At 50.1% G+C, this 16,268-nt stretch overlaps 1 protein-coding gene across 5 annotated transcripts in view; it reads left to right on the top strand.

The window, feature by feature from the left end:
* Positions 1–392: 392 nt before the first annotated feature.
* LOC147009734 (CD81 antigen-like) overlaps positions 393–16,268 on the top strand; it is a 145,137-nt gene continuing 129,261 nt past the window's right edge. Inside the window, exon 1 of one of the 5 annotated variants that reach the window (XM_085860886.1) lies at positions 393–1,033. The gene's annotated coding sequence lies outside the window, so the exon portion shown is untranslated. Of the gene's footprint in view, positions 1,034–3,465; positions 3,603–6,522; positions 6,567–6,619; positions 6,881–16,268 lie in introns of those variants that run through there. The other 4 variants (XM_085860888.1, XM_085860885.1, XM_085860884.1 and 1 more) reach the window with 4 other exon arrangements.

The following is a 16,268-nucleotide window of genomic DNA, read 5'->3' as shown; positions in this document are numbered from 1 at the left end:
CAGGCTTAGAAATGAATGTATGTTTCTTCTTCTTCTTTCGGCTGCTCCCGTTAGGGGTCGCCACAGCGGATCATCCATATGATCCGCATAGTGATTTGGCACATGTTTTACACCGGATGCCCTTCCTGACGCAACCCTGGTCGCCTCTTGTGACACAGGGATCTGGTACACCTATTTTAACCGGGGTATACACTGGCCCAGGACACTGGTACTCACTTCGCCGACCTCGGAAGGATGACAGGCTAAGTCAACCCCCTGGTGTATTAATTCAGTGGCCCAACGGGGCTTGAACTCAGGACCTTTTGGATCCCAAGCCGCTACCCTAACCACTGCGCCAACACCAGGCATATATATATATATTGTTGTGGTTACCAGATTCGCAAACCACCATTCAGGTCCCTTAGGTGAGGTATCTCGGTAAGTGCATGTGTAGTTAGGCCCAAACCCGTTGTCTAGTGGGAATACATGTCATTTATACGTGCTGCGACTCTTCAGGATAGCCGTTTTTCTTTTACTATCTTTATTTTGGACCAATCGCCACCATCACAACCACAACAACAACCACCAACCACAACGCCGCTTCACCACAACCGCCATGACCTTTACCGTCACAACTCGCCACCATCGCATCACCGTCATCTCGCGCCACTCATGGGCACCGATGCTGGACTCGTGTAGGGCGCACGTTGAACAGCGTGTACAAAATCACGGATTTTCTGCTTCAAAAACGGATCCAAAACGACACACGCCCACTTTTTGCCGTCCAATCGGTGAGCGAGGGGCGAATTGGCCCCGCCCCCAGGGCGATCGATATATGCAAATTTGTGGATCAAAAAGCCTTCACGCCCACTTTTTCTCGGGCCAATGGGGAGCGAGTTGAAAGGTCAAAGGGAGGGGGTCAAAGGCGAAGTTACGGGGGGATAAAAGGACGGTGTTCGTCAGTCAAAGGAGTCGTGAAAGTCGGAGCGAAAGAGTCAGCAGAACGAGAACGAGGGGTCGGAGAGTCGCAAACAAGAACGGGTCGGAGAGTCAAGTAAGGAGAGAGTCAGCAGAACGAGAACGAGGAGTCGCAAACAAGAACGGACAGAGAGTCAAGACTTCGCGGGCGGTGGAGCTGCTCGTCGTGTGCGTTGGAGTCGGAACGGAGGGGACGAGCTGTGGAGAGGCGGCGACACCGGACGAGGGGGTGCTCGCGTCGTGCAAGGAGCTGCGCGCCCGAGGGAGGCCGGCAGCGCGACCTGGCCGAGGTGGAGACGCTCGTCGCACATAATAAAGATCCTCTATACCCCGAGCATCAGCAACCCCCTCCTGTTTCCCCCGCGCTGAGATAGTGCGACCAAGGGGGCCCCGTTCCCACCCCCTGCCAGGCACTGTCCACGAGGCCCGCGGGTTGCGGGGCCATCGCCGCTCCGCGTCTCATCACCAGACGGGTAGGCCCGACCAGGTCTCGGCCCCAGGCCTACCTCATTCTTGAGGGTATTTCTTTTCCTTGGTTTTGGGTATGTGTTGTCGGCGCCGTCTGTGAAGTAGAATTGTATAAGTGTTGCCGTGTGCTCGGTAGTCGGTATTAGCTCTGCACTGTGTTTTCACTTTTATGTTTGCTTTTTGTGTAAATGGAATTGTGTTTTCTTTTTTGTGTGCATTTGGTGGAATGGTATTTGTGTGCTTCCCGTGTGCCGAGAATAAATGTGCTTTATTGTTGAACTGTTCTCCCGCTTCGCTTCGTCTTTTTCTCCATTGAATCCCCATCTAGCTTCACGTAAAGGGTTGGTAGTGGGCTGAATACGCCCGATAATTAATCGAACCGTCGAGGTCGACGATAACACCGCTCGGTTATTCTGATAGTACGGAACGGGTCGCTTAAGTGGCCCGTGTCCGAAGTCGACCTGCGGCGAGGTGCGATCGCCCGGTCTACCCTCCGCGTGGGTACTTAGGTAGTTCGAATTTGGCGAGCAACCCTATCCCACGCGGGGGCTGATTGGCTCGATCGCGGTGAGACCGAAAGGTCCACCCGTGACTGGTTCCCGGCGTTAGTCCGAGAGGGTCACGACTGGATTGTCCGTCCGGTGGGCGACGTGCCGCGATTCGAGTTACGTGGCCGTCGCACGCCGGCGGGCGCGAAGACCGCAACAGTATGTATGTATATATGTATATATACATATTGTTACGGATTCGCGCCCGCCGGCGTGCGAACGGCCACGTAACTCGAATCGCGGCACGTCGCCCACCGGACGGACAATCCAGTCGTGACCCTCTCGGACTAACGCCGGGAACCAGTCACGGGTGGACCTTTCGGTCTCACCGCGATCGAGCCAATCAGCCCCCGCGTGGGATAGGGTTGCTCGCCAAATTCGACCTACCTAAGTACCCACACGGAGGGTAGACCGGGCGATCGCACCTCGCCGCAGGTCGACTTCGGACACGGGCCACTTAAGCGACCCATTCCGTACTATCGGGATAACCGAGCGGTGTTATTCGTCGACCTCGACGGTTCGATTAATTATCGGGCGTATTCAGCCCACTACCAACCCTTTACGTGAAGCAAGATGAGGATTCAATGAAAGAAATGACGAAGCGAAGCGGGAAACAGTTCAACACAAAGCACATTTATTTGCGATGAACGGAAAGCACACATATTCAATTCCACCAAAAGCACATAGAAAAGGAAAAGAAACACAATGCAATTTTACACAAAAAGCAAATGCGACAATGCAGATCTAATACCGATTACGCGAGCACACGGCAACACTTATACAATTTTACTTCACAGACGGCGCCGACAACACATATCCAAAACCAAGAAAAAGAAAAGAGAACCCTCAAGGATGAGGCGGGCCTGAGGCCGAGACCGGGTCGGGCCTACCCGTCTGGTGATGAGACGCGGAGCGGCGATGGTGCCTCAACTCCGCGGGCCTCGCGGACAGTGTCTGGTAGGGGGTGGGAAAGGGGCCCCCTTGGTCGCACTATCTCAGCGCGGGGGGGAAACAGGAGGGGGTTGCTGATGCTCGGGGGAAAGGAGGATTTCTACTCTGCCTCGAGTCCCGCGACGAGCGTCTCCACCTCGGCCATGTCGCGCCGTCGGCCTCTCTGGTGTGCAGCTCCCGGCACGACGCGAGCACCCCCTCGTCTGCCTTCGCCGCCTCTCCACAGCTCCGTCCTCTTCGCTCCGACTCCAACGCACACGACGACGACCAACTCCTTCTTGCTTCTTCTTCCCAACTCCACCGACTGCGAAGTCTTAACTCAGCTCTACTGACGAACGCGGTCGCTTATATAAGCCCCGTGGCTTCGCTCTCTCATCTTTGACCCCCTGCCTTCGACCTTTCACCTCGCTCCCCATTGGCCCGAGAAAAAGTGGGCGTGAATGCATTTTGATCCATAAATTTGCATATAGCGATCGCCCTCCAACGCCCTGGAGGCGGGGCCAAATCGCCCCTCACTCACCGATTGGACGGAACAAAAGTGGGCGTGTGTCGTTTTTGATCCGTTTTTGAAGCGGAAAATCCGTGGTTTTGTACACGCTGTTCGGCGCGCGCCCTGCACGAGTCCAACACCGGTACCCACAAGCGGCGCAAGAACGGTGGCGATGCGACGGTTGCGAGGTGTGACGTGAAGCGGCGCCGCGGTGGGTGGTTGATGTTGTGGTGGGTGGTGGTAACAATGGCGGTTGGTCCAAAATAAAGATAGTAAAAGAAAAACGGCTATCCTGAAGAGTCGCAGCACGCATGAATGACATGTATTCCCACTAGACAACGGGTTTGGGCCTAACTACACATATACTTACCGAGATACCTCACCTAAGGGACCTGAATGGTGGTTTGCGAATTTGGTAACCACAACAATATATATGTATGTATGTATATATATATATATATATATATATATATATATATATATATATATATATATATATATATATATATATATATATATATATATATATATATATATATATATATATATATATATATATATATATATTCATTTTTTAGTAAATACCAACACAAACCCACAAAAACACGATTAAAAAATAATAATAAATGTTGTATTTTCTTCTTTGGATCTCGTGTTGATAAATTGGTGTCGTCGCCTTGATAAATTAGTGTCGTCGCCTTGATAAATTAGTGTTGTCGCCTTGATAAATTAGTGTTGTCGTGTTGATAAATTAGTGTCGTCGCGTTGATAAATTAGTGTCGTCGAGTTGATAAATTAGTGTCGTCGTGTTGATAAATTAGTGTCGTCGCGTTGATAAATTAGTGTCGTCTTGTTGGTAAATTAGTGTCGTCGAGTTGATAAATTAGTGTCGTCGTGTTGATAAATTAGTGTCGTCCCGTTGATAAATTAGTGTCGTCCCGTTGATAAATTAGTGTCGTCGCGTTGGTAAATTAGTGTCGTCGTGTTGGTAAATTAGTGTCGTCGTGTTGGTAAATTAGTGTCGTCGTGTTGGTAAATTAGTGTCGTCGTGTTGGTAAATTAGTGTCGTCGTGTTGGTAAATTAGTGTCGTCGTGTTGGTAAATTAGTGTCGTCGTGTTGGTAAATTAGTGTCGTCGCGTTGGTAAATTAGTGTCGGCGTGTTGATAAATTCGTGTCGTCGTGTTGGTAAATTCGTGTCGTCGTGTTGATAAATTAGAGTCGTCGTGTTGATAAATTAGCGTCGGCGTGTTGATAAATTAGTGTCGTCGCGTTGGTAAATTGGTGTCGGCGTGTTGGTAAATTCGTGTCGTCGTGTTGACAAATTAGCGTCGTCGTGTTGGTAAATTAGTGTCATCGCGTTGATAAATTAGTGTAGTCGTGTTGATAAATTCGCGTCACGTTGATAAATTAGCGTCGTCACGTTGATAAATTAGCGTCGTCGCGTTGATAAATTAGCGTCGTCGCGTTGGTAAATTAGCGTCGTCGCGTTGGTAAATTAGCGTCGTCGCGTTGGTAAATTAGCGTCGTCGCGTTGGTAAATTAGCGTCGTCGCGTTGGTAAATTAGTGTCGTCGCGTTGGTAAATTAGCGTCGTCGCGTTGGTAAATTAGCGTCGTCGCGTTGGTAAATTAGCATCGTCGCGTTGGTTAATTAGTGTCGTCACGTTGGTAAATTAGTGTCGTCGTGTTGGTAAATTAGTGTCGTCGTGTTGGTAAATTAGTGTCGTCGTGTTGGTAAATTAGTGTCGTCGTGTTGGTAAATTAGTGTCGTCGTTTTGGTAAATTAGTGTCGTCGCGTTGGTAAATTAGTGTCGTCGCGTTGGTAAATTAGTGTCGTCGCGTTGGTAAAGTAGTGTCGTCGCGTTGGTAAATTAGTGTCGTCGCGTTGGTAAATTAGTGTCGTCGTGTTGGTAAATTAGTGTCGTGTTGGTAAATTAGTGTCGTCGTGTTGGTAAATTAGCGTCGTCGCGTTGGTAAATTAGTGTCGTCGCGTTGGTAAATTAGTGTCGTCGCGTTGGTAAATTAGTGTCATCGCGTTGGTAAATTAGTGTCGTGTTGGTAAATTAGTGTCGTCGTGTTGGTAAATTAGTGTCGTCGCGTTGGTAAATTAGTGTCATCGCGTTGGTAAATTAGTGTCGTCGCGTTGGTAAATTAGTGTCGTCGCGTTGGTAAATTAGTGTCGTCGCGTTGGTAAATTAGTGTCGTCGCGTTGGTAAATTAGTGTCGTCGCGTTGGTGAATTAGTGTCGTCGCGTTGGTAAATTAGTGTCATCGCGTTGGTAAATTAGTGTCGTGTTGGTAAATTAGTGTCGTCGTGTTGGTAAATTAGCGTCGTCGCGTTGGTAAATTAGTGTCGTCGCGTTGGTAAATTAGTGTCGTCGCGTTGGTAAATTAGTGTCGTCGCGTTGGTAAATTAGTGTGGTCGCGTTGGTAAATTAGTGTCGTCGCGTTGATAAATTAGTGTCGTCGCGTTGGTAAATTAGTGTCGTCGCGTTGATAAATTAGTGTCGTCGTGTTGATAAATTAGAGTCGTCGTGTTGATGTCTATTTTGACGGGCTGAATTGGCCTCCACGTGTGTCTGAATCCTTGTATAAATGCCCAAAGGCTGAGTTCCCCGGAGTTGCCGGAGCGTCCATACCAATGTGATGCAGCAAAATTACCTTGTACTCGTAAGAATTTCTCGGTTGGCCAAATATAAAATGGACTACAGTAGTGCTGTATTATTTCGATCGATGTATATTAATGAGCGTGTTGGGGGATCTTGTGTGTTTCCGCCATCGTGCGTTGTTCAAATCTTGCGAGAGATGCGCTCGTTGTCGCTTAAGATCTCAGAGGGAAACGTAAAGATTCTGGGAGGCAGCTTGGTGTTATATAAATATATATAAATAAATATTCGTTTGCGGTCACGTGACACGCCTTTAATATATCGATTTATTTCCTTTAATGTTTTTCACTTCGTGTTTTCCATAGTTTCGATGTGTTTACCACACAAGTGGTTGCGCTTCAGCTGATTATGCTTTTACGCAGCATTTCGGGGAATGGGGCGTGGTCTCGGGGAATGGGGGCGTGGTCTAAACGTCTGTTTTACCTCAGCGTTCTCCGCGTTCGATTTTTTTTTTTTTTTTTTTTACAGCGCGCTCTCGAAATCAATTGGTTCGTATCTTTCTCGTATATTCTTGTCACGGACATTTATTGTAGAATTTTTTTTTTATAAGTTTACAATTCGTTGCTTTCATGAAAAGTTTTACTGTTGGCAATTCTATGCGTCTTGAATAATAAAAAAGTCCTTGTATTAAATGAAGCGTCTTCAGGTATTTACCGTAGTTTTCTCATCAATAACAAGCCTCCTCATGGTCGTGTACCACGCATTCCCTCTGCAGAACGAAGGACACCGTGGGAGCGTTAACATCCACCAACTCATGTCGGCAGAGACGGGATTCCCAGTTTAACGTCCATCCGAGGGGACGGTAAACACGTTGACGAATCTCCAGGCTTGTGAAGCACCCGGATGGGAGTTTAGGCCTGTAGATGGGTCGGGAGTGGGGGGGGGTATATGGAATGCTCTCCCAGGTAAAGGTAGTCGTTGCAGAAACGGTCGATATGTTTGAACTGCAATGAGATGGATTGGGGTCTAAATGGGAACATGGATATTGGTCGAGATGCACAGGCATGGGGTCCACTTCGTGTGTGTGCGTGTGTGTGCGTGTGCGTGTGCGTGTGTGTCACCAATCTGTTAGGTAGAATTGTTTAAGTATTTTATTTTTATTGTACATTATTTGCATTGCTTATTCGGTCATAACTCTGCTCTGTGTCTCCCTTCCCGATTATTGCCCCATTATAAATAAACCCCCAATTGTTAAATGTTCTAGTTCGTTGCCCGTGTTTTCTACCATTGACCCAGCACGGTTCGTGCTTGAGAAATAGTGAGGCCGTCGGTGCCGTAAGTTGTCATTGGGTCCGACGGACTTTGGCAATTCCGCTCGGTTACACCGGACCGAGGTCGCTAGAGCGACCCGGTTCGACAGAGTCCCGTTGAGGGTGTGACTTCCCTGGTAATTTGAGGACGTGGGTACTTAGGTATATTGAAATTTGGCTATTAATCCTACCCCACGCCATCAGAGAATTGGCGATCACGGTCCTTAAGTGACCCATGACTTTCGGAGTTGTCTGAGAGTCACGACCTAAATTCCGGGTGTTCCGTGGGAGATGGCTCTACTGCTCCACCTCGCGGTCGCTCCTTGCCACCGACCTCTGGCCCACAACAATACTACTTTATTGCAGGGTTTTACTTGGATTGTTTGTGTTTATGTTAGTTAGTTGTTTCAAGACTGAAAGTGAACTGACGTTACTCCTGAGAACCAAGGCCATTAGTGAACGCCAGGTGTTTCAGTTCAAAGAAAAATGTAGGCTATTTGTGGTGAAATGTGTCAACAAAATCTTTGAAAGGTCTCCTCTTAAGTATAGTTTAGCCAGAAATATGGTTTCTCGGAATCCCAGGTTGATGGTGACTAATCAAGAACACTCAAAGTCCAAATTCAAATGCCTGTTGGAAAATTTGGTGACTCTGAACCGAGTTGATGGTGATAATGCAGATATGTTGGTTGTGAGTTACAAAGAATTACTGCAGGATGTAGGAGGGTGTGAACTGAAGTCCAGGTTAAAGGACTTCAAAGTTGAAGATGACATTGTAGATGTATTACTCTATGAATGTGTGGGTAAAAACAAGAAGTTTGAGAAGTTGTGGGGGGTAGTTCGTAAAGTGTTGCGAGTTTCCCATGGTCAGGCGTCTGTTGAGAGGGGTTTTTCCCTCAACAGACAGATGGAGAAGGACAACATGGGTGAAGGCATGCTTGTGGCACTGAGGCAGATTATTGATTATTTTGTACTGGTAGGTGGAATGCTCAAAGTTGAAATCACAAAGGAACTGCTATCCTCAGCCTCCAGTTCTCGACATAAATACCATCAATATCTTGAAGAGAAAAGAAAGAAAGGGCAAGAAGCCATCCAAAGAAAATGAAAAGTGGTTGAAGATGAAGTGGATGGTTTGAAAAAGAGAAAGGTTTTGGAAACTGACATAGAAGGTCTGACCACATTGTCAGAAAAATATGCAGACGAGGCTGAGGCAAAAGGTGGAAAAACGAGCCACAGTCTTCTGGTAAAATCAAATGCTCTCAGGCACTCTGCCAAGCAAAAACGGGGGGAACTCAAAGTTCCAGAAAGAGAAATTGAGAAGGCTAAATCCTTGCCTGCTATGTCCTAATTGGATATTACAATGACATGTAGCTTACAAAATGTACTGTTCTGTAGTGTAGAAGCAGTCAGGAGCTGCTGCAACTTTGCAGGTGGCAGTACCTACAATAACATTTTAACATAACAACACATTAACATTGAGAGTGCTGCCATCTGGAAACTTGTGACTGCTCCTGGCTGATTCTACAGTCACTGTGAAGTGAATTTGCCAATTGGCTGTGTGGTGCGTTGTGCCTTGTTGACTGAATAAGCTCCTGCTGTGTTCTGTATGTTCATTATTAAAATAGATATTTTGTAAACTTACTATCTTTGTAAATTTCTCGGTGACTCACCTCAATTTACCCCTGGAATTTCTAGGATGTGCTCCTTTAAAAAGGGGTTATTTTAGCCCTTAAAAGTCCTTAAAAAGTCCTTAAAAAAAGACATCTCAAAATAAGTGGGAACCCTGATATATATATATATATATATATATATATATATATATATATATATATATATATATATATATATATATATATATATATATATATATATATATATATATATATATATATATATATATTGTTGCGAAGGCATGCGAACCGCGTGTCGCCAAAAGCGGCCGCCTCGCCCATCGGAACGGACAATTCAGTCGTGACCCTCGGGAACTACCGCCCGGAGCCAGTCACGGGTGGGGGTTTAACCTCACCACAACTCAGTCCGCATTCTACCCGCGCGAAATAGGGTCCGATCGCCGAATGGTCGATTTGCCTAAGTACTCGCGCGAGTAGCGTACCGAGGAGTTTTACCACGCCACAGGTCGACTCCGGACACGAACCGCTTAAGCGGCTCGTTCCGTGCTGCAGAGATAACCGAGTGGAGTTATCGTCGACCTCGACGGTTCAGATTATTTCCCGGGCGTTTTAAACCCACTATCAATCCCTTACGTGATGTAAGATGGAGATTCAATAAAAGGAAGGAGATGAAGCAAAGCGGGAAACAGTTCAACAAGCAATGCACATTTATTACGGAAACACGGAAGGCACGTATATTACAGTCAAGACAAAATGCAACAAATAACAGTCAAGACAAAAGCAATACGACCTAATAAAAGGGAAATTATTTCCAACACTTATACAGTTCAACTTGTCGGGACTCGGCGCCACATCACTCATTCCAAAAAGCAAAGGAAAGAAAGCCACCCTCACATGCAAGGAGGCAGACAGGTCCGTGGACCAAAGGTGCGTGGAACCTGGAGGAGTGGCCAGGTCCCCGAGACCGAGAAGGTCTTACCCGCGTCCTCGTGACTCGAGGGCGGGCAAGCTGCAATGTCGGCGCCGCTGCGCCCCGACTCCGTGCCCCTGGCGTGGTCGGCGAGCCCTCTCCGGCGTGCTCCGCGCAAGCATTTTGGTTGGCACCACGTTTAGGGTGGGGGAGGAGCGGGGCCCCCTGGCACTATCTCAGCGCGGATGGGCGGGGGGGGGGGAAATTGCTGATGCTCAGGGTCGGGAGAGGAATGGCTGGCTGGCTTGGACCCCGCGACGAGACGAGCGACCCCCACACCGCAACCTCGATGCCGACCGCCGTATTCACTCGACTCGAACCCGAACTCTTCACTCGCCCCGACCAGCCGCCTGCAACTGAACCGCGCAAGTCGCCTTGTGCTCGCGTCTTTATAGGCCGCAGGAGGAGCCTATATGCAAATTTCAGGATCAAAACGCGATTGGAGGCGGGGCCACGCCACCCTCTGTTCAGCCATTGGTGTGGCAAAAAGGGGCGTAAGCCTTTTTTGATCCGAATTCCTCTCGTAAAGAATCCACGTTCATCGGGCTTGGAGGCGGGGCCATACCGCCCGACGCTCGCCCATTGGACGTTAAAAAAGGGGGCATGAAGCCTTCCTGATCCGAATTTCTCCGTGAGAGGAACGCATTCGTACTCGCGGCTCGACGCGTTCGGCATCAATCGCTGAACGGGCCCTGGACAGCACGACGTTTGGTGTTGACTGGTGGTGTGGTCGATGGTTGTAGGAGATAGGCGAAGGTGGTGGGGGGGGGTTTGCTGTGGTGGTTTGGTGGTTGGCGGGCGTCGTTTGGGAATGGCGGTGAAGCGATGTTTGCGGGATGGAGTTGTGAAGGTAAAGGTAGTGGCTGTTTGCGTTGTTGGCGGCTTGGTCCAAATGGTCCAAAATAACAATAGAGAAAGAAAAATGGCCAACTCAAAGCGTCGCAGCCCGGATGAATCACACATATTCCCTCTATACAACGGGTTTGGGTTAACTACACATGAACTTACCAATATATCTCACCTGAGGACCCTTTATGGTGTCATGCGAATTTCCACAACCGGAAATATATATGTATATATATATATATGTATATATATGTATATGTATATATATATATATGTATATATATGTATATGTATATATATGTATATGTATATATATGTATATATATATGTATATATATATATATATATATATATATATATATATATATATATATATATATATATATATATATATATATATATATGTATATTGTTGTGGTTGACGAAATTCGCACACCACCATTCAGGTCCCTTAGGTGAGATATCTCCGTAAGTATATGTGTAGTTCGGCCCAAACCCGTTGTCTAGTGGGAGTACATGTCATTCACTCGGGCTGCGACTCTTTAGGATAGCCGTTTTTCTTTTCCTATCTTTATTTTGGACCAGCCACCATTTCTACCACCACCAACCACGTCTCAACAGTCATCACAACATCAACCACCCACGACAACGCCGCTTCACCACAACAGCCACGACCTTTACCGTCACACCTCGCAACCGTCGCATCGCCACCGTTCTTGCGCCGCTTGTGGGTACCGGTACTGGACTCGTGCAGGGCGCGCACCGAACAGCGTATACAAAAACATCACAGACTTCCCGCAGAAAAACGGATCAAAAACGACTCACGCCCACTTTTGTTCCGTCCTATCGGAGAGCGTGGGCGATTTGGCCCCGCCTCCAGGGCGCTGGAGTGAGGACACTATATGCAAATTCATGGATCAAAAAGCGTTCACGCCCACTTTTCCTCGGTCCAATAGGGAGCCAGTTAGAGAGGTGAAAGGTCGAAGGCAGGGGGTCAAAGAGCAAAGCCACGGGGCTTATAAAAGCGGCTGCGTTCGTCAGAAAGGGGGAGTTCGGAGTTCAAGAGAGTCGTCGGTGGAGCTGGAAGGAAGTTCAAGAAAAGAGAGTTGCGCGTTGGAACGAGCTGTGCGTTGGATCGAGTTGTCGGCGGAGCTTTGGAGAGGTGGCGGCGGCGAAGACGGACGAGGGGGTGCTCGCGTCGGTGCCGGGAGCTGAAGGCGGGAGGCCGACGGCGCGACCTGGTCGAGGTGGAGACGATCGTCGCGGGACCCGAGACAGAATAAAAATCCTCCTTCCCCCGAGCATCAGCAACCCCCTCCTGTTTCCCCCTGCGCTGAGATAGTGCGACAAAGGGGGCCCCTTTTCCCACCCCCTACCAGACACTGTCCGCGAGGCCCGCGGAGTTGGGGCACCATCGCCACTTCGCTCCTCATCATCAGACGGGTAGGCCCGACCCGGTCTCGGCCCCAGGCCCGCCTCATCCTTGAGGGTGTTCTTTTTCTTGGTTTTGGGTATGTGTTGTCGGCGCCGTCTGTGAAGTAGAATTGTATAAGTGTTGCCGTGTGCTCGGTAGTCGGATAGCTCTGCATTGTGTCTTCTCTTTTACATTTGCTTTTTGTGTAATATTGCATTGTCTCCTTCTTTTACATGTGCTTTTGGTGGAATTGTATATGTGTGCTTTCCGTTCATCGCGAATAAATGTGCTTTATGTTGAACTGTTTTCCCGCTTCGCTTCGTCTTTTCTCTTATTGAATCTCCATCTTACTTCACGTAAAGGGTTGGTCGTGGGCTGAAACGCCCGATAATTAATCGAACCGTCGAGGCCGACGAATAACACCGCTCGGTTATCCGATAGTACGGAACGGGTCGCTTTAAGTGGCCCGTGTCCGAAGTCGACCTGCGGCGAGGTGCGATCGCCTGGTCTACCCTCCGTGTGGGTACTTAGGTAGGTCGAATTTGGCGAGCAACCCTATCCCACGCGGGGGCCGATTGGCTCGATCGCGGTGAGACCGAAAGGTCCACCCGTGACTAGTTCCCGGCGTTAGTCCGAGAGGGTCACGACCGGATTGTCCGTCCGGTGGGCGACGTGCCGCGATTCGAGTTACGTGGCCGTTCGCACGCCGGCGGGCGCGAATCTGCAACACTGGTGTCAGGTCGTGCGATACAAATTCATCGCCCTCCTCGCGGCACTGGTATTGGAGAACGGGACAACAGGCTCTCCTGTCTCCAGCGAAATTCACGGGAATCGGTCCAGGGGTGAGAGAAGCGACCCCCGATTCCCTCCAAATTACGAGTGAGCGAAATTAACCCTTTAAGAGAAGCAAGATGGCGTCTCAAGGCGAGCGGGAGCCGGGGGTATTAGAAATGGATGTAGAATGTGTAGGATCCATGGCCCAGGATGGAATGCCCGTGCAGGAACATGAACTCGTCCAACTGAACCCAGAGCCCGAAATGGGTGCGGCAGCGGCCGCGGTGTATGACACCTCCCCTCCCCCTCTCCACCAAAACCCTTCCCCAACCCCTGCCGAAACGGCTCACCCAAGCGCACCCGACATGACCCAGCTATTCACCATGCTGGCAAAAATGAATGTGGAAATGACAGCGAAGATCAATGCGGATATGAAAAACGAAATGAAAGGAATGAACGAAAAGATGGATGCGAATACACAACAAATGAACGAAAAGATGGATACAAACACAAATGAAATGAAAAACGAAATGAAAGGAATGGAAGCAAACATGAAGGAAGAAATGAAAGAGCTGCGGGGTGAGACGCAGAACATGGGAATGAGCCTAAAAGGAAGCTTGGAAGAACTAAAAAACGAAATGAAAAAGGAAGTCGACACGATACGAGCGGAGGTGACCGGGTTAAAAGAGAAAGTAAAAGGAGTAGGAGTCGCAATGGAAGAAAGTAAACAAGAGAGGGTAAACGAAATAAAGACGGTGGTGGGAAAAATAGACAAAGTAGGAAAAGGATTGGGAGAAGTAAAACAGGGACAAGACTAAATAAAGGAGGAAATAGGGAGGAACACGACGGCGATAGAGGAATTAAAAAGAGAACAAAGGAAAATAAAGGAGGGATTGGGAGTCGTGAAGGAGGACTGTGAGAAAAGACATCGGGAAATGACAGACAAAGTTGAAAACCTGCGAAAGGAGGTAAAAGCGGAGACACAGAAAGGATTAAAGAAGGTGGCGGAGGAATGTAGAAAAAGACATGAGGAGGTAATTAATGAAATGGAGCAGAAAGCCGGGGAAAAGACAGAGGAACTGGGGGAGCAGATAGGAAAAAAACCGGGGCGAGACAGAAGAGCAGTTTAGGACACAAAATGGAGGAAATGGAGAGGAGACTGACGGATAGGGTGGAGGCCCGGTGTGAGAGGCAGGGTGGCCTCCTTCGGGAACAGGAGGAGAGGATATACTCCCTCGAGGCGGATCGTGCCCAGGTGGGGCCAGTGTCACAAGGCGGAGGAGGAGGCTTGCCCGATGCGGGGGTGAGCATGCCAAGCTTGGGGAGGGTAGAGGCCGCGGGGTCTTTTGGCCTAATGGGGGTACCCAGAATGACTGTTCCGCGGTGTGTACAGAGTGCGAGTCCAATGGCTTTGGAGAGTAAGCGGGACAACGCGGGGCACGGACAGACACGGACAGGGGTGGTAGAACCCCCGGGCAAATGGCTCGGACCCTGCGGGAGTGAGGTACCGTTGGGACTGGGGAGGTACACTCCTCCCGGAGTCCCTGGGGAACGGGAGGAGACCTCGAAAGAACCAAGGGTGCCGCTACCCCCGTACGATGGCAAGACGGACTTGAGGGCATATATGGCCCAGTTCCAGTGTGTTGCCAGAGGCAATGGCTGGAACGAGGCGCAGGGTGTGGCACAACTCACAGCGGCCCTGCGTGGCGTGGCTTTGGAAGTCCTGACCATGGTACCCAGTGAGGGGGCGACCCTGGAGGATCTCCATTCGGCCCTAAAAAACCGATTTGGCATGGACCAGCAGAGCGAGCTTGTTAAAGCTCAGCTTAACGGGCGCAAACGACGTCCCCAGGAATCACTGGGGGAATTGGCACATGACATTCGCCGCTTGGTGGGGATCGCACACACCAACATGCCACCGGAGTACCGGGAGGAGATTGCCCTGGACCATTTCCTTCGAGCAATAGGGGGCACCGATGTCGGAGCATTGCTCACCGTATGGCGCCCGGACAACCTCCAGAAGGCGGCTGATACTGCTGCCTGCTGGGAGGCAGCCAGAACGCCATTGGGAGGGGCTGGGCGCCACGCGGTGGCAGTCCGACAGGTGGACCCCGTGAACGACAGTGCGCTGGGAGCCGGGGCAACCCTGGGCGACCAAGCGCGAATGGAAAGGATGGTGCAGGGCATGTTAGACCGCCGGTTCGGGAGACCTGGGGAGAGGCGGTCGGGCCTGGGAAGGGCGGGAGATGGGCCATCGGGGGGTACCCCAATTCGGAATGGAGGGGGGTATAATTCGGCGTACTGGAGGCAAACACCTTACCAGAGGAGGTGTTATAATTGTGGCGCAAGGGACCACCTGCAGCGGAGGTGCAACGCCCCGCGCAGGGAAAGGCCCCCGCAAAGGGAAGAGCCACGGCCCCCTAGACCACCAACTCCGCCCCGGGTCAATAGAGATAGCCAGGCCCAACCATCACCCCCCCACCAGTCTCCGGGAAACTAAGAAGTGCCGAACATGTATGGCCGTGTTCGGCAGACTCAGACGGAGAAGAGCCCTCAGAACTGCGACAGGTCATCAGTTGTGGCCAAATTGGCAAAGGTAGCTTAACAATTCGGTGCAAGGTTGCCGGCGTAGGGGTAGACGCCGTTGTGGACACAGGAGCAAGCGCCACGATCATCAGCCCTGTGGTCCTTGATTCGAGTGTAGACGGTTGGGATGAGATCCACCGTCTGCAAAACCATAGTTTGCAGCTAGCTACCGGGGCAACGGCCCCTATCATAGGACGTGGTTTCGTGTCGTTTAAATTGGGCACCGTGAAAACCAAGATTGAGGTTTGGGTGGCGGAGGTGTACGACCCATGTCTAATAGGGTTGGATGTGCTGACGGCCGGTAGTTGTAAGATCGACTTGGGCCGGGGGGTCATGCAGTTGGGTGGTGAGGAGTTGCCGTTAGGGGGCGTGAGCACGGATGAGATGGTGGAGCTAGAGGCTCCTGACTCCATGGTCATTCCCCCGGGTGCCGAGGCGGTGGTCCCGGCCCGGTGGCGAGCACCCCCAACGTGGCAGGGCCCCTGCGGCCTGGCGGAACTACCGGCAGGGCTGTCAACCCCGGGCTTAGTCGTGGGTCGCACCCTGGTAAGTACCGACGGGCCAATAGCGCCCGTGCGGGTGATAAATGTTAGCACGGAACCACGCACTATCAGGAAGGGCACGAAGGTGGCAGATTGCACCCCAGTAAAAGAGGTCGCAGAGCTGAGGGACGATAACGTCGAGCTGGACCGGCCCCAGAGGGAGTCTCCAGACTCGATTAG

The sequence above is a fragment of the Eptatretus burgeri genome, chromosome 17 (assembly GCF_056783735.1).
Source record: "Eptatretus burgeri isolate ZD-2024b chromosome 17, Ebu_testis_v1, whole genome shotgun sequence".
NCBI lineage: Eukaryota > Metazoa > Chordata > Myxini > Myxiniformes > Myxinidae > Eptatretus > Eptatretus burgeri.
The sequence above is the reverse complement of the archived record's forward strand: the minus strand, read 5'-3'. Positions and strand labels throughout refer to the sequence as shown.